We start from the raw sequence: 22,074 nt of genomic DNA, 5'->3' as shown, positions 1-22,074 counted from the left end.
TTCTGTAGAACTGGAACTTTGTTACTTAAAATGGTTCCTGCACTCAGTCATTGGTCAGCCCAAGCAAGTTGTAGAATTTGCTGTTGGTTTCCCACCCCTATTTCTCAGGACTTACCATGTTTGTGCCTCACATCAGACTTCCACAAACGATGGTCTTCCAGAGGACTTTCTCTGAAGCTGAAAAGTAAAAACCTGCCTATGTCCATGGCAGGCCCAAAGTGAAGGCTGGCCCAAAGTTGTTGGCTCTCAGTTGTTAGCTGATGGGAGGTAGTATCCAAATACACCAGGTCCTTTTCCCTCAGGTTCAATCCAGGAGTCTTCCAAATTCCTAGTGGATTAAGCACTAGGAACCCTCTTTATGGAACACTTTTCCTTCCTTGACTGACTTCTCCATTTCCTAGCTGATGTTCCTTCCCTTCCCAAATAGACGTATTGTATTCAAATATTTGTATCAGTATCTGTTTCTAGGGGGTCCCAGTCGGAGAGCCCCATGTTCTTTCAATGTGTAGAACGGAAGTTAAAGTGATGAAGTAAAATTTGAGGTACCCCTGAGGTGCAGGAGAAGCTGGGATTGGTTGTTGCTACTGCAACATCTATTGACGTCACAAGTGATGTGGGAGATCAGAGCAAGTCAAGAGTTGATGTATCATGTAAGGAACAGAAGTGTCTAGGTGATAAATAATACTTCCTTTTTATTTTGAGACCTATCCCTAGTATTTCTCTGGATTGAGTACCACTCAGTCTAGAGGATTTGAGGGAGGGCTACTTCACAGATTACAAAGAGCAAATGACTAGAAATACATGCTAGATGGTTGTACCATTCTAGATCTTTAAAAATGACAAGTACCAGGGGTACTTAGGTGGCTCACTTGGTTAAGCATCTGACTCTTGGTTTTGGCTCAGATCATGATCTCGCGGTTCGTGGGTTTGAGTCCTGAATTGGGTTCCACATTGGCAGTGTTGAGCCTGGTTGGGGTTCTGTCTCTTTCTCTCCCTGTCCCTTCCCTGCTCATGCTATCTCTCTCTCTCTCAAAATAAATAAATTACAAAATGAAAAATACCAGCTCCATGTATACGTGAAGTCAGCAACTGAAAATTTGCAGACTATTACACTATACTATTCTGTATATAAAACCCCTGTGTCTTGCCCCACTAATCCTTCAGTGAGCCCCCACAGAGCCCCATTCTCTGTCCTGGCATTCAGACACTGTTTATCTGGACCATTTTCCATAGACCCAACCCTATTTTATCTACAACTGCCTCCTGTATATCCTTGGCTTCGGTGACTTTATTTTGTTCATTTTTCTCCAAACACAGGGCAGGCATTCTTGGATATGGTCATGTTTCCTGCTGTTTTCCTAACTGTAATTTTCTCCCATTCTCCTCCGTAAAACTAAATTTTTATTCTCCATTTAGGCTGTATCAGCTGGGATAAAGTTCAATTGTAAGTAACAGAAAACTCAACTAATAGTGGCTTAACAAAGTAAGAGATTTATTTGTCTCATGTGACAAGAAATTTGGAAGCGGGAAGTTTCGTTTGGTAGAGTTTAGTGGTTTCATCATGGACCTGGGTCCCTTTCATCCTTAAACTGTGTTTTTCATCCTCATGGTTATATGATGGCTGTTCCATCTCTAGGCATTGTATCCTTGTTCCATGTAGAAAAAAGGGAAAAGATAAAGGGTAAAAGCAAAATGCTAAAACTTACAACACTGTCCATTCAAAAAAGCCTTGTCAATGACTTCTGCTTTCATTTCATTGGCTGGAAGTGAGTCACATGGTTAAACCCAGCTGTGGAGGATTCTGGAAAAGTATCTTAATTCTCTAGTCTTTATTACAGAAGTTAAGAAAAAGATAAGGTTGTGAATGATTTTTGCATATCTAATTCACAGCATCCAAACATTCAGCTTTTAGCATTCATGAACTCCAGAAACACTTTATTTGTGACAACAATTTTATTTATACTTTAACCAATGTTGTCATGAATGAAAAAGACCTATATGTTTTCATTCATATATGTTTACCTCTGATTGAATTGGCAACAACTGTGAATTTCATCTTGTTATGTGACTAGCACCTACTTAAACGGTTCTTGAAACTAAACTTATTCCATTGAGGATGAGTCAAGCTAATGGAGAGAAGCCACTGCAAACAGGACTGGCGAAACCCATGCTAATGACTTCACTTTGCTGGCTCTGCCTCCTTCAGTCTGTTCCTAGTCAATCCCCCTATTTCATGGGCGGGTTGTTCAAAGCCACTGGGCATTGTATAGACTGAAAGAAGTGTTCAGAGCTGAGGAAGAGATATGAATAAAATGCATTTAGGAAAGTGGGTGTCAATGTGGGCAACTTGAGGGAATAAAACAATGTCGTTCTTTTAAAAATTTTTTATTTATTTGAGAGAGAGATAGAGCATGAGTGGGAGAGGGGCAGAGAGAGAGGGAGAGAGAATCCTGAGTGGGCTCTGTGCTGTCAGCGTGGAAGTTGACGCAGGGCTTGAACTCACTGTGAGATCATGACCTGAGCCGAAGTCGGACACTCAACCGACTGAGCCACCCAGGCGCCCCTGTTTATTTTTATTAAATATTATTTTATTAAAAATATTATTTTTATTTATTTATTTTTGAGAGAGACAGAGTGCAGATGGAGGAGGGGCAGAGAGAGAGGGAGACACAGAATCCAAAGCAGGCTCCAGGCTCCCACCTGTCAGCACACTGCCTGACTTGGGGCTCGAACTCAGGAACTGTGAGATCATGACCTGAGTGGAAGTCGGACACCTATCCAACTGAGCCACCCAGGCGCCCCTATTACTTATACTTTTTATGGTGGTTGACAGAACAAAAATTCTATGAGTTTAAGAATACTTTGGAAAAAAAAAGAATACTTTGAATAATTTGTAATGTATTAATCGCTAAAATATGTGTATATTTGAAATATAACAATAAATACATGTGTGAAACACTATTCCACCTACATTCAGTGTGTAGTGCTTATTATAATGCTGCCTTCTAGAATTTAATAAAAATGGTCTAGAAGGAGTGGGGGGGGGGTAATCTGAGCAAAATAGCAAAGAGAAGTCAATTTCTCCAGATCTACTGCTAAATGTCCATTGGTTTTCAGAAAAATTTAAAAATCTAAATAAGAGACATCTAGCCTCAAAGCACCTGGGTAGCTCAGTCGGTTATGCATCCGACTTTGGATCAGGTCATGATCTCATGGTTTATGAGTTCAAGCCCCGCTTCAGGCTCTGTGCTGACAGGTGGGAGCCTGGAGTCCGCTTCAGATTCTGTGTCTCCCTCTCTCTCTGCCCCTCCCCCACTCATGCTCTGTCTCTCTCTCTCTCTCTCTCTCTCTCTCTCTGTCTGTCTGTCTGTCTAAAATAAATAAACACTAAAAAAAAAAAGACATCTAACCTTACAATCTGTAGGTTTACATTCAATAGGATAAACTAAGTGAGGGATGTTCATAATAGACTCTGGTTTCTCTGAAGATAAAATTGCCATTTGAATTTCCTAAACTGGTCAATACTATTTTAATTTAGAGAAATTATGAAGAGTTACCCTGAGATGTTTGGCTTACTTTTTTTGGCCTTAATATGGAAGCCACTAAAATTCTACAACTAAGTGCAGCCATATTTAAAAAAAATCTTACTTATTTAAGTGATCTCCACACCCCATGTGGGGCTTGAACTCACAACCCTGAGATCAAGAGCAGCATGTTCTCCCAACCGAGCCAGCCAGGTGCCCCAAGTATAGCCATTTTTAATAAGAGACAGCGCTGTGTTGAAGCTGGCATGGATTTGGGACTCAGGCACTGATGTGCTCTCGAACTCAGTGACTTACTAGCTACCTACCATTGGTCATTTTATTTAACCTCTTTGGGTCTCGATTTCTTTCTTTTTTTTTTTTCTAATGTTTATTTATTTTTGAGAGAGAGAGAGAAACAGAGTGTGAGTGGGGGAGGGGGAGAGAGAGAGGGAGACACAGAATCCAAAGCAGGCTCCAGGCTCTGAGCTGTCAGCACAGAGCCCGTCGCGGGGCCCAAACTCATGAACCATGAGATCACGACCTGAGCCGAAGTCGGATGCGTAACCAACTGAGCCACCCAGGTGCCCTGGGTCTCGATTTCTTTATGTGTAAAAAGGAACTATTACTAGGATTATGGTGGGGATTAAATGGATTATATTATATTTAATGTACCTAGTACACGTCTTATACACTTAGTGCTTATTAAATGATAGCTATTACTAGTATTGTCATTAATTTTTTTTAACGTTTATTAATTTTTGAGAGACAGAGAGACAGAGCATGAGCAGGGGAGGGGCAGAGAGAGAGCGAGACACAGAATCTGAAGCAGGTTTCAGGCTCTCAGCTGTCAGCCCAGAGCCCGACGCGGGGCTCGAACTCATGAACCAGGAGACCATGACCTGAGCTCAACTGACTGAGCCACCCAGACGCCCCTAGTATTATCATTTTTTATTATTATTAAATTTTACCCTTTCTAAATAGAGCAATAACTTCTAAAGCAGAAGTTGTGATTCCAGAGGGGCACAAATAAATAGTGCTAGAAATAAAAGGAGTTCTATTTTCCTGGATGGGTGTATTTTGCTAATCTTTCCAATAACACACTCTTCAGACAAATCATTTGAAATATGACTCTGGTATTAGTGGACCGGCTTGACATTAAAAAAATAAGTTTGAGAGCAATTGTTGGCATCAAAAGGCATTATGTAAAGGCCTTGCTCTTTCCCAAGTGGTCAGTATTTAGAGTAGGGAACTCAAAGTGACAGGGTATTGGAGTAGTTTACGTGAAAAGTCCTTTGCCTTGGACACCCATGTTGTTACCATAAAATTGTTAGAGAGAAAGCAGCCCACGTTGCTTATTTTCCCTGTACTGTTCTAAAGCTGTTGTCATCAGAGGACCATGTCAAGAAAAAAAAAGAGTTATGAAAAGAAAACTAGTGATCTTTATCCACTGGTTTTTAAAATAACAAATCTAGAGATACAAGAAAGCAATGGATTTTGGTAAATTGTTCTGAGGGTGCTTATGCTGAAAAAGATAAATATTTACTTAAAACGAGAGTTCACAGAGAAACACTAAAGAAAAGGAAACTAATTGCCAAATACGCAGAATGTATTTTAGGAGTAAAACCAGGGGGGAATTAATTTTTTAAAGTTAAGACAGCAGTTGGAATCATGACATTAGCTTTATTATTGCATATTATTACATTTAATGCAAATAAAATTGCCATGTAAAAATATAAATGAAATAAAAAAAAATCTCATTGGACTGCACACATACTACCTAGTGTTGAAATAAGGGACTCCTACAAGGTAGAAGAGGAGCTTTGCCTTTGTGTTTTGGAAACTTCAGACTGTATTCTTGACTTTCCTAAGAAGTAACATAAATAAGCTCGGTGACTAGACAGTACTGTTTGAAATGTTTAAAGTGCAGTAATAATACAGCAAGTGCATAGCCCTCCCCCCACCCAAACCCCACGAAGGTGTTAATGTCTCTAAAATACGGCAGCTAGGCCTGGGAAATAAGCCACGATCAAGTCGGCCTCCTCACTGACTGACCCAAATTGATAAATACAAATATGAACACTTACCTAGTTCCTTCAGCCGAGGACCCTGGAGGCAATCTCATTTTTGAAAGTAGCCTTGGCGATTCTAGAAGTGTGGTTTGAAGAGGGAGTAGATTAAACGAAGTAGAAATAAAGCTCACCTATAAATATGAAGTCTATAGAGATGGACATTTCCTATCCAGATGTATTTTCCTTTTAGCGGGTAAGTCCTCCTGCTGTGGACTGAATGTTTTTGTTCCTCTAAAATTTGTATGTTAATAATCCCCAATGAGATGGTGTTTGGAGGTGGGGCCTATGGGAGGTAAATAGGAGGTTGTAAGGGTGTACCCCTCATGTGGATGAATGCCTTTTTAAAGAGAGGAAGAAATATGAGATTTCTTTCTCTCTATGTGTAAATGGCCTTCTGAGATAGAGAGAGAGAGAGAGAGAAAGAGAGAGAAACACAGATCTCTCTCTCTGTCTAAATGTAGACGTGTGAGGACATAACCAAGGAGAGGGTCCTACACCAACGACCTGACTATGCAGGTACTCTCTTCTTGGACATCCAGCCTCCAGAACTGTGAGAATTAAGTGGTTGTTGTTTAGCCATCCAGTTGATGGTATTCTGTTAGAGCAGCTCAATCTGACCAAGACAACTACCAAATGGAATCTATCAAGACAGAAATATGGACATCCATTTAGACAGATGCAAACATTTTCCGCACGACTCTTTTCTGAGAAACACCTTTGTTAACACCAATGACTTACTATTTTTAAGGAAGCTTACTTATAGTTCTAAGCAATTTTCTTTTGATTTGTCTTCTTTAGATTTCTTAGCACTTTGAGTTAGTATAGTTTGTTCAGCTCCCCAATGGTCTATTTGCGAGTAACTGATGACATTTTAATGCAGCTTTACCTGATGCAAGGAATTCCAAACTGAGTGGCAGAGAAATCTGCTATGTCATGGCTAAATTGTTAGGGATCTGGAAGTATTTGTAAACACAACACCTATGTTATTGGCAAAAGGTGAAGATAGAAAAGCAGAACGCGAGAAATTAATGTTGAGGTAATGGTTCCCTTTTTACAAAGAGACTACAAGAAAACTTCTCAAGAAGATAGTAGTGGAGATAGTTGATAATTTGATGGCATTCACCACTTCAGGGTAATACAGAGAAACAGACTGACAGATCAGCATGCACGTGGGGAGTCACATAGCAGATGGAACTGGCTTCAAGGTTTGCACTGTGCCATTTGCATTATGAGGGCTCTAAGAACCTTGAAAAGTTTTGCTTTTTGGGGGAAAAGGTGACATATACAAAAATATATAGAGGACTCTAATGAGTTTAATGGTCAGGTGTTCTGTATCTCCACCGAGGGTGGAATAAAGACAGTCGGTATTATACAAGCAAACAAAGGAGACATGGGCTAAGTGTAAAGAAAGCAATGATCAAACTGTTGAATATAAAATTGGTTAATGGGTTGTGTAATTTTCTTTATTGCAGATTTCAAAGCGGCTGAGTGTTAATCTTAGTTTAGATAGAGGACTGACAAGTTAACCATTTGATGAAGGAGTTAGCAAACTTTGTCTATAAAGGGTCAGAGAGTAAATATGTTTGGTTTGGGGACCATGTGACCTCTGTCGCAGCTACTCAACTTTGAGTGGTAGGCTAATACAGCCTTAAACAATAATGTAAATGAGTGAACATGGCCGTGTTCCAATACATCTTTATTTATAAAAAGAGAAGGCAGGTGGGATTTGGGCCATAGTTTGCCAGGCTTGTGGTCTGATATCATTTTTCTGTGGAAGACTGTGTGGAACATTTGCTCGGTAGAGTTTTTTCTTTCTTTCTTCAATGTTTATTTATTTTTGAGAGAGAGAGAGAGAGAGAGAGAGAGACAGACAGACAGACAGACAGAATCCAAAGCAGACTCCAGGCTCTGAGCTATCAGCAAAGAACCTGAGGCAGGGCTTGAACTCACGAACTGTGAGATCATGACCTGAGCCTGAGCTAAAGTCTGGTGCTTAACCAACTGAGCCACCCAGGCACCCCTGCTTGGTAGAATCTAAGAGGAGTGATGATAAGTGAGCTCTATCTCTGTGATCTTATTATTCTACAATTAATTATTATTATTATTCTATAATCTTAAAATTCCATAATAGCTCATTTTGGGTATGATCTTTTATGGAAACGAAACAGATCTTTACAGTTTCACACTTATTTGCCTATATAACCATAAGACTCACTGCAGACTATAAGCATCTTAACGGCACAGCCGATTTACTTCATTTCTATATTCTCACTGCACAGTACAGTGCCCATCGCTAAATAGATATTAAATACATATTTTAATTGAAGCATCAAGTGTTTAAACATTTCTAATCTGCCTTAAGTGCATTAAAAATTCTAAAATATCTAGAAACAAAGTAAGAACTCAAGGATCCCCTTTGACACAATCATGAGCCTACCAATAAATGTTTCTTTGGAAACATTTTTATTGCTGCAATACCAAAAAACGCTCTGCCTGAAATCTTGTGTTCAGGGGTCCCATGTAGTGAGAGACACAGACCAGATAGGTTTATGTCAGAGGAATATCAAATACATTGTGTGGAGCACGAAAATCCAATTTGGCAATATTGTACAGATTCCCCTATCTGTGACCCTGCAGAAACAACTTACAGGGGCTTGATTCCATTATCAAATTCTTTTGTGGGAGCAATAAATATGACCAGGGTGTAGCAGGTTTCCTTTAAGTTCCAGTGACAGCTGATGGGCAGAAAACGTTGACTGGGAAACTTTACAAGGAGAAAGTAAATGCCTCATTCTGAGAGAAAGCTTTACAATTATAGTTGAATACAGGGAGGTTGCAGTTAATAGCAGTAAAGGATGGCATGAACGAGCAATCCTGTATTCAGGGTCATTGAAATTTTTCCAGTTGCTGAATAAGTGGTACAATGAACTGAATGACTTGTGGGATGCAATGAAAAGGTAATTTTATTTTTTTTTCTTAGGAGTTTCTCTGCATTTATTTGGTGAGTCTCATTTGTCTTCTGCCGATTAAAAACTCTGGGAACTCTTCTCTGATTCCTTCCTTCCTTCCTTCCTTCCTTCCTTCCTTCCTTCCTTCCTTCCTCCCTCCCTCCCTCCCTCCCTCCCTCCCTTCCTCCCTCCCTTCAATACAAGTTAGTTAAAATATAGTGTAGTATTGGTTTTAGTAATAGAATTTAGTGATTCGTCACTTACATATAACACCCAGTGCTCATCCCAAGTGCCCTCCTTAATGCCCATCACCCATTTAGCCCATCCCCCCACCCAACCCTCCTCCAGCAACCCTCAGTTTGTTCTCTGGATTTATGGTTTGCCTCCCCCTCTGTTTTTATCTTATCTTTCCTTCCCTTCCCCTGTATTCATCTGTTTTGTTTCTTAAATTCCACATGAGTGAAATCATATGATACTTGTCTTTCTCTGACTTATTTCGCTTAGTATTATACACTCTAGTCCCATCCACGTTGTTGAAAATGGAAAGATTTCATTTATTTCATTACCAAGGAATATTCCATTTATATACATACCACATTTTCTTTATCCATCCATCAGTCGATGGACATTTAGGCTCTTTCAACAATTTGGCTATTGTTGATTGTACTGCTATAAACAGTGGGGTGCATGTGCCCCTTTGAATCAGCATTTTTGTATCCCTTGGATAAATATCTAGTAGTGCAATTGCTGGGTTGTAGGGTAATTCTATTTTTAATTTTTTGAGGAACCTCCATACTGGTTTCTAGAGTGGCTGCAGCACTTTTCTACCAACAGTGCAAAAATGTTCTCCTTTCTCTGCGTCCTCACCCCCCTCCCCCCCAATCCTGAGTTATTTTTAGCCATTCTGACTGGTATAAGGTGGTATCTCATTGTGGTTTCGATTTGTGATTCTCTGTTGAAGAGGGATGTTGAGCATCTCTTCATGTGTCTGTTAGCCATTTGGATGTCTCCTTTGGAAAAATGTCTTTTCATGTCTTCTGCCCATCTCTTCACTGGATTATTTGTCTTTTTGGGTGTGGAGTTTGATAAGTTCTTTACAGATTTTGATTACTAATCCTTTATCTGATACATCATTTGCACATGTCTTCTCCCATTCTGTTGGTTGACTTTTAGTTTTGTTGAATGTTTCCTTCACTGTGCAGGAGCTTTTTATGTTGATGAGGTCCCAATAGTTCATTTTTGCTTTTGTTGCCCTTGCCTCTGGAGATGTGTTGAGTAAGAAGTTGCTGCAGCCAAGGTCAAAGAGGTTTTTGCCTGCTTTCTCCTCGAGGATTTTGATGGCTTCCTGTCTTACATTGAGGTCTTTCATCCATTTTGAGTTTATTTTTGGGTATGGTGTAAGAAAGTGGCCCAGGTTCATTCTTCTGCATGTCACTGTCCAGTTTTCCCAACACCATTTGCCAAAGAGGCTCTTTTTTCCACTGGATATTCTTTCCTGCTTTGTCAAAGATTAGTTGGCCGTACATTTATGGGTCCATTTCTGGGTTTTCTATTCTGTTCCACTCATCTATGTGTCTGTTTTTGTGCCAATACCACACTATCTTGATGATACAGCTTTCTTTGTAATACAGGCTAAAGTCCAGAATTGTGATGCCTCTGGCCTTGGTTTTCTTTTTCAACCTCACTTTGGCTATTCAGGTTTTTTTCTGGTTCCATACGCATCTTAGAATTGTTTGTTCTAGATCCGTGAAGAATGCTGGTGTTTTTTTGGTAGGAATTGCTGATTTGGTTAGTATTGACATTTTAACAATACTTGTTCTTCCAATCCATGAGCATGGAATGCTTTTCCCTTGTGTCTTCTTCAGTATCTTTCATAAGCTTTCTATAGTTTTCAGCGTATAGATCTTTTACCTCGTTGGTTAGGTTTATCTCTAGGTATCTTATGGATTTTGGTGCAATTGTAAATGGGATCGATTCCTTGATTGCTCTTTCTGATGCTTCATTATTGATGTATAGAAATGCAACTGATTTCTGTACATTGATTTTATATCCTGTGACACTGCTGAATGCATGTATTAGATATAGCAGGGTTTTTTGGTGGAGGCTTTCAGGTTTTCCATGTAGAGTATCATGTCATCTTCAAAGAGTAAAAGGTTGACTTCTTCCTTGGCAATTTGTATGCTTTTTATTTCTTTTTGTTGTCTGATTGCTGAGGATAGGACTTCCAGTACTATGTTGAACAACAGGGGTGAGAGGGGACATCCTTGTCGTATTCCTGATCTCAGGGGGAAAGCTCTCAGTCTTTCTCCATTAAGGATAATATTAGCTGTGGGTCTTTCATATATGGCCTTTAGGGTGTTGAGGTATGTTCCTTCTTTTTTTTTTAAGTTTTTTTTTTCTGATGTCTATTTATTTTTGAGAGAGAGACACAGAGTGCAAGCAGGGTGTGGGTGGGGACAGAGAGAAAGGGAGACACAGAATCTGAAGCAGGCTCCAGGCTCTGAGCTGTCAGCACAGAACCCAATGCGGGGCTCGAACTCACGAACTGCGAGATCATGACCTGAGCGGAAGTCGGACACTTAACTGACTGAGCCACCCAGGTGCCCCAGTTATGTTCCTTCTATCCTTATTTTTCTGAGGGCTTTTGTCAAGAAAGAATGCTGTATTTTGTCATATGCTTTTTCTGCACCTATTGACAGGATCATATGGTTCTTATCCTTTCTTTTATTAATGTTACGTATTGTGTTGATTGATTTGCAAATATTGAGCCAGCCCTGCAGCCCAGGAATAAGTCCCACTTGATTATGGGGGATAATTCTTTTAATGTATTGTTGAATTTGATTTGCTTGTGTCTTGTTGAGAATTTTTACATCAAGGTTCATCAGGGATATTGGCCTGTAATTCTCCTTTTTAGTGGGGTCTTTGTCTGGTTTTGGAATCAAGGTAATGCTGGCTTCACATAATAAGTTTGGAAACGTTTCCTTCCATTTCTTTTCTTTGGGACAGTTTGAGAAAAATAGGTATTAATTCTGCTTTAAATGTCTGATACAATTCGCCTGGGAGGCCATCTGGTCTGTTTTCTCCTCTAGATTTGTTTGTTCATCTGTGATTTTATCTATTTTGGTTTTTCTCTCTCTCTCTCTTTGATAAGTCTGGTTAGGGATATATCAATTTTGTTTATTCTTTCAAAGAATCAGCATTTAGTTTCATTGATATGTTCTACTGTTTCTGTATGTTTGTTTCGACATCATTTTTTTCTGTCCTAATCTTTATTATTTCCCTTTTTTCTGCTGGCTTTAGGCTTTATTTGCTGTTCCTCTTCTAGCTCCTTTAGGTGTAAGGTTAGGTTGTGTATTTGGGACCTTTCTTGCTTCTTGAGATAGGCCTGGATTGCAATTTATTTTCCTCTTACGACTGCTTTTGCTGCATCCCAAAGAGTTTGGGGTGTAATCTTTTCATTTTCATTTGCTTCGATGTATTTTTTTTTCTCCTGTAAGTTCCTGATTAACCCATTTGTTCTTTAGTAGGATCTTCTTTAACCTCTGTGTAGTTGAGTGTTTTCCAATATTTTTCTAGTGGTTGATTTCAAGTTATGATCTGAAAATACGCATGATATGATCTTGATCTTTTTTGTACCTATTGAGGGCTGATTTGTGACCCAGTATGTGATCAGTTCTGGAGAATGTTCCATGTACATTTGAGAAGAATGGGTGTTCTGCTGCTTTAGGATGAAATGTTCTGATCTGGTTCAGTGTGTCATTCAAAGCCATTGTTTCCATGTTGAATTTCTGCTTAGATAATCTGTCCATGGCTATGAGTGGGGTATTTAAGTCTCCTATTTTTGTAGTATTATTATCAATGAGTTTTTTTAATGTTTGTTATTAATTGATTTATACATTTGGAGGCTCTCAAGTTGAAGGCATAAATTTTACAATTGTTACATCTTGATGGATGGATGCCTTAATTATGGTATAATGCCCTTCTTCATCTCTTGTTATAGTCTTTGGCTTAAAATCTAGTGTGTCTGATATAAATGTGGCTATTCCAGCTTTCTTTTGGCCTCCATTAGCATGATAGTTGGTTCTGCATCACCTCACTTTCAATCTGCAGGTGTCTTTAGGTCCCAAATGATTCTCTTGTAGGCAGCATATAGATGGACTTTTAAAAATCCATTCTGAAACTCTATGCCTTTTGATTGGAGCATTTAGTCCATTTACATTTAGAGTGATTATTGAAAGAAATTAATTTAGTGCTATTGTGTTACCTGTAGAGTTAGTGTTTCTGGGTGATGTTCTCTGGTCCTTTGTAGTCTTTTGTTGCTTTGGTCTTCTTTTTTTTTTTCTCCACTCAAAGAGTCCCCCTTAGTACTCCTTGCAGGGCTTATTTAGTGGTCACAAACTCCTTTAGTTTTTGTTTGTCTGGGAAACTCTTTATCTCTCCTATTCTGGATGACAGCCTTGCTGTATAAAGAATTCTTGGCTTCATATTTTTCCCATTCAGCACATTGAACATTTCCTGCCACTCCCTTTGGCCTGACAAGTTTCAGTGAATAGATCTGCTGCTGACTTTATGTGTCTACCCTTGTAGGTTAAGGACCTTTTGTCCCTCGCTGCTTTCAGAATTCTCTCTTTATCTTTGTATTTTGCAAGTTTCACTATGCTCTGTTATGGTGTTGACCTGTTTTTATTGATTTTGGGGGGAGTTCCTGTGCCTCTTGGACTTGAATGCCTATTTCCTTACCCAAATTAGGGAAGCTGTCAGCTATAATTTGTTCAAATAAACTTTCTGCCCCCTTTTCCTGTGTTCTTCTTCTGGGATTCCTATGATATGGATATTGTTTCATTTCATGGAATCACTAAGTTCTCTAAGTCTCCTCTCATGATATGATAATTTCCTTTCCCTCTTTTTCTCAGTTTCATTATTTTCCATAATTTTATCTTCTATGTCACCTATTCTCTTCTTCTTCAATCCTTGTTGTCACTGTATTCAGTTGGTTTTGCATCTCAGTTATAGCATTTTTTATCTCATTCTGACTAGTTTTTAGGTCTGTAATCTCTGCAGCAAGGGTTTCTCTGGTGTCTTCTATGCTTTTTTCAAGCCCAGCTAGTAGTCCTATGATCATTGTTTTAAATTCTTGTTCAGATATATATTGCTTATATCTGTTTTGAGCAAGCTCCTGGCTGTGATCTCCTTCCTCTTGACCTTTTTATGGGGGAGAATTCCTCCATTTTGGCATTTTGGCTAACTTTCTATCTTTTGTGTGTTTTAAAAGCTTGTTACATTTCCTGCCCCTGAGAATACCGCCATATTAAAAATGGGTCATACACTGTCCTAGGCCTGGCACTTCAGGAAGTGTTTCTGGTGTATGCTGTGTACACTCTGCTGTTGCATTTTGGCTGCTCTTTCCCACTGGTCGGTCCTCTGCAGAGCTCCTCCTTGCTTGTAGTGGGGGAGTGTTTGGACCTTTAAGAATGTGTGCTTTTATTGTTCCTTGAAGTGACCCTGGAAAAAAGAGGGCAGGGGAGGAAGCCTGATTCCAAAAAAAGAAAAAAAAAAAGCACAAAAACCTAACAGAGAATCAAAAAACTATAAGGGTGATCCAAAGAAAAAGAAAAAAAGAAGAAGAGACAAAGGAAAGTATAAACAAAGCCGGATCCAAAAAAAAGGAGAAAAGGAAATGAAACAAACAAACAAACAAACAAACAAACAAGAAGCTATGAGCCAGATTCCAAAAGAAAAAGAAGAAGAAAGAAACAAAATAAAAACTGCAGGTGTCACTTTGAAGCACTCAGTTTTCAGTGCAATTGGTGCCTGTGAGCTGCTGGCTCTGCTGGTTTTCTGGGGGACAGATCTGCTGCTCTGGCTCAGACTCTGTCTTGCCCCAGCAAAGCAGTTGCCAGGCATAGGGGAGGGGGCAGCAGGGTTTGGTGTAAGCAGGTCTCCTGCCTCCACTGGGGGCCACTGTGCAGCTCTCTGAAGTCCCACCATGTTGGTGTTGGGGGGAAAATGGCACCACCCCAATCTCTCATCCTGGACCGGGGATCTCACCCCTTGCTATTCAGACAGCCTTCAGAGAGTAGAGAGGGCAGGCAGCTTGCCCTGTATCACAACTACCCTGCATTTTTTCTTTGGCACACAGCTGGGATTCAAAACCTGAAGTCTTAAAGAACCTGGTACCATGTGGATCTGCTCCCCTCCTCTGGAGCAGAGCCTCTTCATGCTATGTGAGGTCCTCTGTCCCTGAAAAACACACCTGTACAGTGCACGGAATTGATGGTGTCGCACTACTAAGCAGCAAAGGTTACATTCCCTCTGGGTGTGCCTCTGTCCCCTGCTGATGAAAGGCCATTGGCTGGCACCTGCAGGGTCTTTTGTCCTTGGGGAGGCAATATACCCTCTTCCAAATGTACTCCAGAAAGGGGAATGCTCTCTTCCAGTGTGCCCCGGAGATCCCCACACCATGCTGTGCACTCAGGGGACAGTTCCCTTCTCCCCAGGAGCAGATACCACAGCTCTGCTCTGGAGAAAGTTGCACACATCCAAAACCTCAGAGTTTGAGCTCCGTATGGTATTTGCCAAAAAAAACCCAAAAAAACCCAAAAACCCAAAACAAACCCAAACAAACAAAATCCACAAAGCAAAACAAAACAAAACAAACAAAAAACCCAAAAAACAAACTTGGGACACTTAGTACTTCTTGTTCTCCAGTCCTTGGTCCAGAGACGTCTTCCTCTTGTGTTAACTCAGTATCACACTTTCTCACCCCACCCTCTGTCTCTCCGTTTTGGACTCCATGGAAAGAGTTCTCTCCCTTCCCTGACACTGCTATTTTTCTCTTCCCCAATTCACTTCCATGTACCTGACACCTGCCAAGCTGTCTCCCTCCAACTGTGGAGATCCTTCTGACAGTCCACAGACTGATTTCCTATGTGTTCCAAGTGATCTTACCTCAATACAGCTGTGTTTGAGGGACAAGGAATGCCCAGGGTCCCCCTACTTCGACACCATCTTAACTCCTTCTCTCTTATGTGATTGCTTTTAAGAAATAGAAATTTTTACTGTCACTTAAGTCAGAAACAAACTTTATTTCCGGAATTAAAATGTCTCATCTGTACTAGATAACTTTCCTGAGACAAACCAACAAACAAAAAACTGGACAAAATACGTGAAACAATAATTTTCAAGGCATTGGCCATCAGGCATGAAGGACAGTGAAGGCTGAGAGAGACAGAAAATAAGTCAGGTGAGCCCTATGACTGTTACAGTAGCTTGAAAGGGTTTCCATGCTGTAATATAGGGTGGGTAGACTCAGGTAGAACCCAGAGGACACCCTGAATTGAAGAAATAGAGTTGAGAGTTCAAGGTGGCCAAATCATCTGCAGTCCACAGAACAGAGTCCTGGAAAAGAGAGAGTTGTACAAAGAAATAACTCTTGAGATTGCAGGAGGACCCACTTGAGTAGTTAGCAGAGTATTGATGAGCATATATATGTGAAAAAACAGTAAACCTGAGTCTAGGGAATGAAACCATCCAAAAGGATTACCAGGAGCATTATGTGGCAGCCAGTCAAGGTTGGAATAGTACCTGTCCTATCAGCGAGTCTAGAAAACTTCACGATTATGGGGCACTGGGTAGAGAGATCAGAGAGGTTTTGCCTCAGTAGGGTGGAATAAATAGCTCTAAAATAAATAATTCAAAAATTCAAAAAAATTAAGAAGAGACATGGAAGATATAAAAAGACTTAAACTTCTAGAGGTGAAAACTATAATGTATCAGAAAAAACTATACAGAGTTGCTTTAATGGAAGATTTGATATCATAGAAGAAAAGATTAGTGAATTTGAAGACATAGTAATAGATAATTGAAAATGAAACATGAAGAGAGTAAATGAAATAAAAAAAAATCATTGTGCTGTGGGACAACTGAATGTAACTTAATATACATGTAATTGTAGTTCCCAAAGGTGAGATGGGTAGAGAAAGACTTGAAAAATAATGGATGAACATTTTCCAAATTTGGAAATTTTTATAAATTTCAAGCAAAGGAATAAATAACACTGGAAATGATAACTCTACCAGTCAATGCATAAGATATTTTCCTTATTTAAATCTCCTAAAGTTATAATTGACTGTTTAAACAAAAAAACCATATAACTGTACTGTAGGGTTTATAATACATATATATTATATTTATAATATATACATATATATGTAAAAATGTAACAAAAATAACATAAAGACCCACAGAGGAGAAATTAAAGTATATTCTTATAAAGTTGTTATACCATGTTTTTCTAATATCATGGTATATTTGAAAGTGGGTTGTGATTAAATGAAGATGTAGAATATGAACCCTAGAACAATCACTAAAATATCACAATGAAAAATTATAGCCAATAGGCCAGGAGATCAAATGAATTCATAAGAATACTCAACCTAAAAGAAATTAGGGGAACCTTAATGGCTCAGTCATTTGAACATCTGACTCTTGATTTTGGCTTAGGTCATGATCTCATGGTTTGTGGGATCGAGCCCTATGTCAGGCTCTGTACTGGCAGTGTGGAGCCTGCTTGGAATTCTTTCTCTCCTCTGTCTCTCCTCCTTCCCCCACTCATGCAGTCTCTCTCTCAAAATAAACAAACTTAAAAAAATAAAAAAAATAAAAGAAATTGGAAAAAGAAGAAAAAGGGAACAAATAAAAGATGAGGTAAATAGCCAGCAAATATCATGACTTAAATTATATCAGTAGCCATATTAAATTTAAATGGTATGAATATCCCATTAAAGGGCAAATGTTGTAAGACTGGATAAAAAAGCAAGGCTCAATTTATATTTTACTTTCTAGAAATCCACTTTAAACATCAAGACAAATAGACTAAAAGTAAAGGTTGAAATACATATAATGTTTATACTAGTCAAAATAGAGTGTCTGATAATGTCAGACAAAATGGATTTTAGAGAAAATAATATTCTTAAGGATGAATAGTCACCTCCTCATGATGTGAGGTGACTCATGAGGTGGTGTAGTCACCTCATCATGATGTCGGGTGAAAAGACTTACCAATTTGAGACTTTTTTTTTTTTAACCAGGGAAGAGAGTACTGAAGTACATGAAGCAAACACTTATAAGTCTGCAGGGAGAAATAGACAAATCTATAACTGAAAGTGGAGATTCCAGTACTTCTCTCTGGATAACTGCTAGAACAATTATATAGAAAATTGATGAGATGTTGACTTGAAAAGCAACTTTATCTAATTAACACTTATAGAACACTCCACCCAATGTTTATAGCAGCACTTTCAACAATAGTCAAATTATGGAAAGAGCCTAAATGTCCATCAACTGACGAATGGATAAAGAAGATGTGATTTATGTATACAATGGAATACTACTTGGCAATGAGAAAGAATGAAATCATGCCATTTGCAGCAATGTGGATGGAACTGGAAGGTATTATGCTAAGTGAAATAAGTCAGTCACAGAAAGATAGATATCTTATGTTTTTATTCATATGGGGAACTCGAGACAGTTAACAGAAGACCATGGGGGAAGGAAAGGGGTAAAAGAGTTACAAACAGAGAGGGAGGGAGGCAAACCATAAGAGAGTCTTAAATACAGAGAACTAGGGTTGATGGATGGCGAGGGAGAGGGGAAAATGGGTGATGGGCATTGAGGAGGGCACTTGTTGGGATGAGCACTGGGTGTTGTATGTAAGCGAGGAATCACGGGAATCTACCCCCAAAACCAAGAGCACAGGGTACACACCGTATGTTAGCCAATTTGATAAGAAATTATATTAGAAAATAAAAAATAAACTTGCTCTGGAAAGCAAAAAAATAAATAAAATAAAGTAATAAATCAGCTTTAGTTAGGAGATAGACGTTGGATGCTCAAGTCTGTGTAACAGCAGTTGGTAGGAATAATAAAACACAATCATCAAAACAAAAAACAAAAACAAAACAAAAAAAGAACACTCCATAAAAGGGTTGAATACACATTCTTTTTAAGTGTCATGGAACATTTGCAAAGATATACCAAATTATGCACCGTATAATGCAAGTTTAAATAAGTTTAAAATGACTCAAGTCCCACAAAGTGTATTCTCTAACTATGTAGAATTATACTAGAAGTCTAGCAGAAATACTTCTGAAAAATCTTCAAATATTTGGAAACTAAACACAATTCTAAACAACTCGCATGTCAAAGAACTAATCAAAAGAAAAATTTGAAATTTTTTGGAATGAAATGAAAAGAAAATCACAGTGTCTCAAAATTTATAGGAACAAGTGTCTTTATTAGAGGAGAAGAAAGTTCTCAAATTAATGACTTGAGTTTCCTCCTTAAGAAACTAGGGAAAAAAACCCAAACTAAACCCAAAGTAAGCAGAGAAAGGAAATGCAAGCAGAAGTCAGTTAGCCAAAAACTGAGGATAATAAGAGAGAAAAATCAATGAAATCAGACGTGGGTTGGTTGAGAAAATCAATAAAAACAAATGTCTAGTCAGACTGATCAGAAAAAAAAAGAAAAAAACCAATGAAAGGAAAGAAGGAAAGATCATCACTAGGAATTCTACAGACACTGAAAGCATAATAAGGGAACATTAGAAACAAGCTTTCCCCCATACTTTCACCAATTTAGAAGGAATATACAAAATGTATAACTACAAATATCATTCAAGAAGGAATAGGTAACTAGAATAACCTGGTATCAAAGAAACTGAATTCGAGTTAAAAACCTTCCTACAGGGGCACAGACAAATTTTTTTTTGGTGTTTTTAAACTAAATTTTATTTATTTATTGTTTGTTTATTTATTTTAAATTTATTTTTAATTTTAGAGAGAGTGAGTGGGGGAGAGGGGTAGAGGGAGAGAGAGAGAGGGGTGGGGGGGGGGAGAAGAGAGAGAATCTTAAGGCTCCACGCTCAGAGCAGAGCCTGACACGGGGCTCGATTTCATGACCACGGGATCATGACCTGAGCAGAAATCAAGAGTCAGATGCTTGATGGACTGAGCCACCCAGGTACCTCAGATTTTATTTTTTTTGAGCGGTTTTAGGTTTACAGAAAAAATGAGCAGAAAGCATGGAGTTCCCATATACACTTTCACAGGCTTCCCCTTGCCTTGTTTTTCCATTTCTCTATTATTCACATCTTGGATTAGTGTGGTGCACTCGTTGCAATCAATGAGCCAATATTGATGTATTATTGTTAATAGAAGTCCATAGTCTTTGTAAGGGTTATGCATTCTATTAGTTTTTGACAAATGTGTAATGGCATGTACCTACCATTATAGATTCATACAGAATTGTTTCACCACTCTAAAATTTCCCGGTGTTCCACTTATTTCTCCTTCATTCTTCTTGCAACATTGGAAAGCATTTCTTTCTTTCTTTTTTTTAACCATTTCCATAGTTTTGCCTTCAGCATGTAAGCTTTGCAGATTGGTTTCTTTCACCTAGCAACGTGCATTTATGTTTTCTCCATGTCATTTGTGGCCTGACAACTCAGTTTTTTAAATTACTGAATAATATTCTTCTGAATGGATATACCACAGTTTGTTTATGCATTTATCTAATGACATCTTGGTTGTTTCCAAGTTTTGGCAATTATGAATAAAGCTGCTATAATTATTGGTCTGCATGTTTTTCTATGTGTATTAGTTTTCTACTCAATTGGGTAAGTATCAAGAAGTGTGATTGCTGGATCTTGTGGTGAGTGTATTGTTTTAAATTGCACGTCCCTAATGGCACACAATGCTGAGCATCTTTTCATGTGCTTATTTTCCATCTGCATCTCTTCTTTGGTGAGGTGTTTATTCAAATCTTTGGCCCATTTTTAAATTGGGTTGTTTGTTTTCTTTTTGCTGAGTTTTAAGAGTTCTTTGTATATTTTGGATACCAGTCCTTTAGCAGACATATTTTGCAAAGAATTTCTCCCAGTATGTGGCTTGTTTTTTCCTCTCTTAACGGTGTTTTTCACAGATCAGGAGTTTTTCAATTTTTATGAAGTACACTTATCAGTTTTTTTCTTTCATGGATCATGCTTTTGGGCTGTTATCTAAGACATAAATGCCAAACCCCAGGTCACCTAGATTTTCTTTAAATTATTCTAGATATTTTATATTTTTCATTGTATATTTAGTTTTATGATCCACTTTGATTTTATTTTTTTGAATGGCATAAGGTATGGGTTTAGATTTTTTTTTTTTGCTTGTGCATAGTTATTCAAACACCATTGTGGAAAAGAGTATCTTTTCTCCATTTATTTGCCTTTGCTCCTTTGTCAAAGATTAATGGACTGTATGGGTGTATTTCTGGGCTTTCTGTTTTGATTCATTGGTCTGTTTGCCAGTTGATTTTTGAATGTTGAACTAGCCTTCTATACCTGGAATAAGTCCCACTTGACTGTCATGTATAGTTCTTTTTATGCATCGTCAGGTTTGATTTGTTAATATTTTGTTGAAGATTTTTGCATCTCTGTTCATGAGACATATTAGTCTGTAGCTTTTTTTTTCTTGTTAATGTCTTTGTTTTGATGTTAGGATAATGCAGCTCTCATAGAATGATTCAGAAGTCTAGAAAATACTTACTCTTCTGTTGCTTTCTGGAAGAGATTATAGAGAATTAGCATAAATTTCTTCTTTAAATGTTTGTAGGGGTGCCTCAGTGGCTCCGTCGGTTAAGCATCCAACTCCTGATTTTGGCTCAGGTCATGACCTCATGGTTGTGAGATCAAGTCCTGTGTTGAGCTCCGTGCTAACAGCATGGAGACTGCTTGGGATTCCCTCTCTCTCTCCCTTTCTGTCTGTCCCTTCACCACTTACCCATGTGCACACATGTGCACACATACTTTCTCTCTCTCAAAATAAATAAATAAATTAAAAAAAATGTTTGGTGGAATCCACCAGTGAACCCTTTTGGGCCTGGTGTTTTCTGTTTGGAAGCTCATTAATAATTAAATTAATTCATTTAATAGATATAGGCCTATATTCAGTTTGCTTTTTTTCTCCTTGTGTGGGTTTTAATAGATTGTGGTTTTCAACGAATTTGTCTATTTCATCTCAGTTATTAAATTTGTGGACATTGGATTCTTAATATTCCTTTCTTATTCTTTTATTTTCCATAGGATTGGTAGTGAGGGCCCCTCTTTCACTTCTGATATTGGTACTTTGTGTCCTATGTTAATTTGGCAAGAGATTTATCAATTTTAATAATCTTTACAAAGAATCTGCTTTTGTTTCATTGATTTTGCCCATTGAGTTCTTTTTTGTTTTCAGTATCATTGATTTATTCTCTAATGTTTATTATTTCATTTTGTTTGGTTTAGATTTAATTTGTTCTTTTTTTCTAGTTTCTAAGGTAGAAGATTAGATTGCTGATTTTAGATACTTTTTCCCCTAAAATATGCATTTAATGCTGTAAGTTTACCCTAACACATCTTTTACTGCATCTCACAATTTTATTTATTTATTTATTTATTTATTTATTTATTTATTTATTTATTTGATGTTTATTTATTTTTGAGACAATGCTAGA

The sequence above is a fragment of the Neofelis nebulosa genome, chromosome 8 (genome assembly GCF_028018385.1).
Source record: "Neofelis nebulosa isolate mNeoNeb1 chromosome 8, mNeoNeb1.pri, whole genome shotgun sequence".
NCBI classification, from domain to species: Eukaryota; Metazoa; Chordata; class Mammalia; order Carnivora; family Felidae; genus Neofelis; species Neofelis nebulosa.
This window is presented reverse-complemented; position numbering follows the sequence as displayed.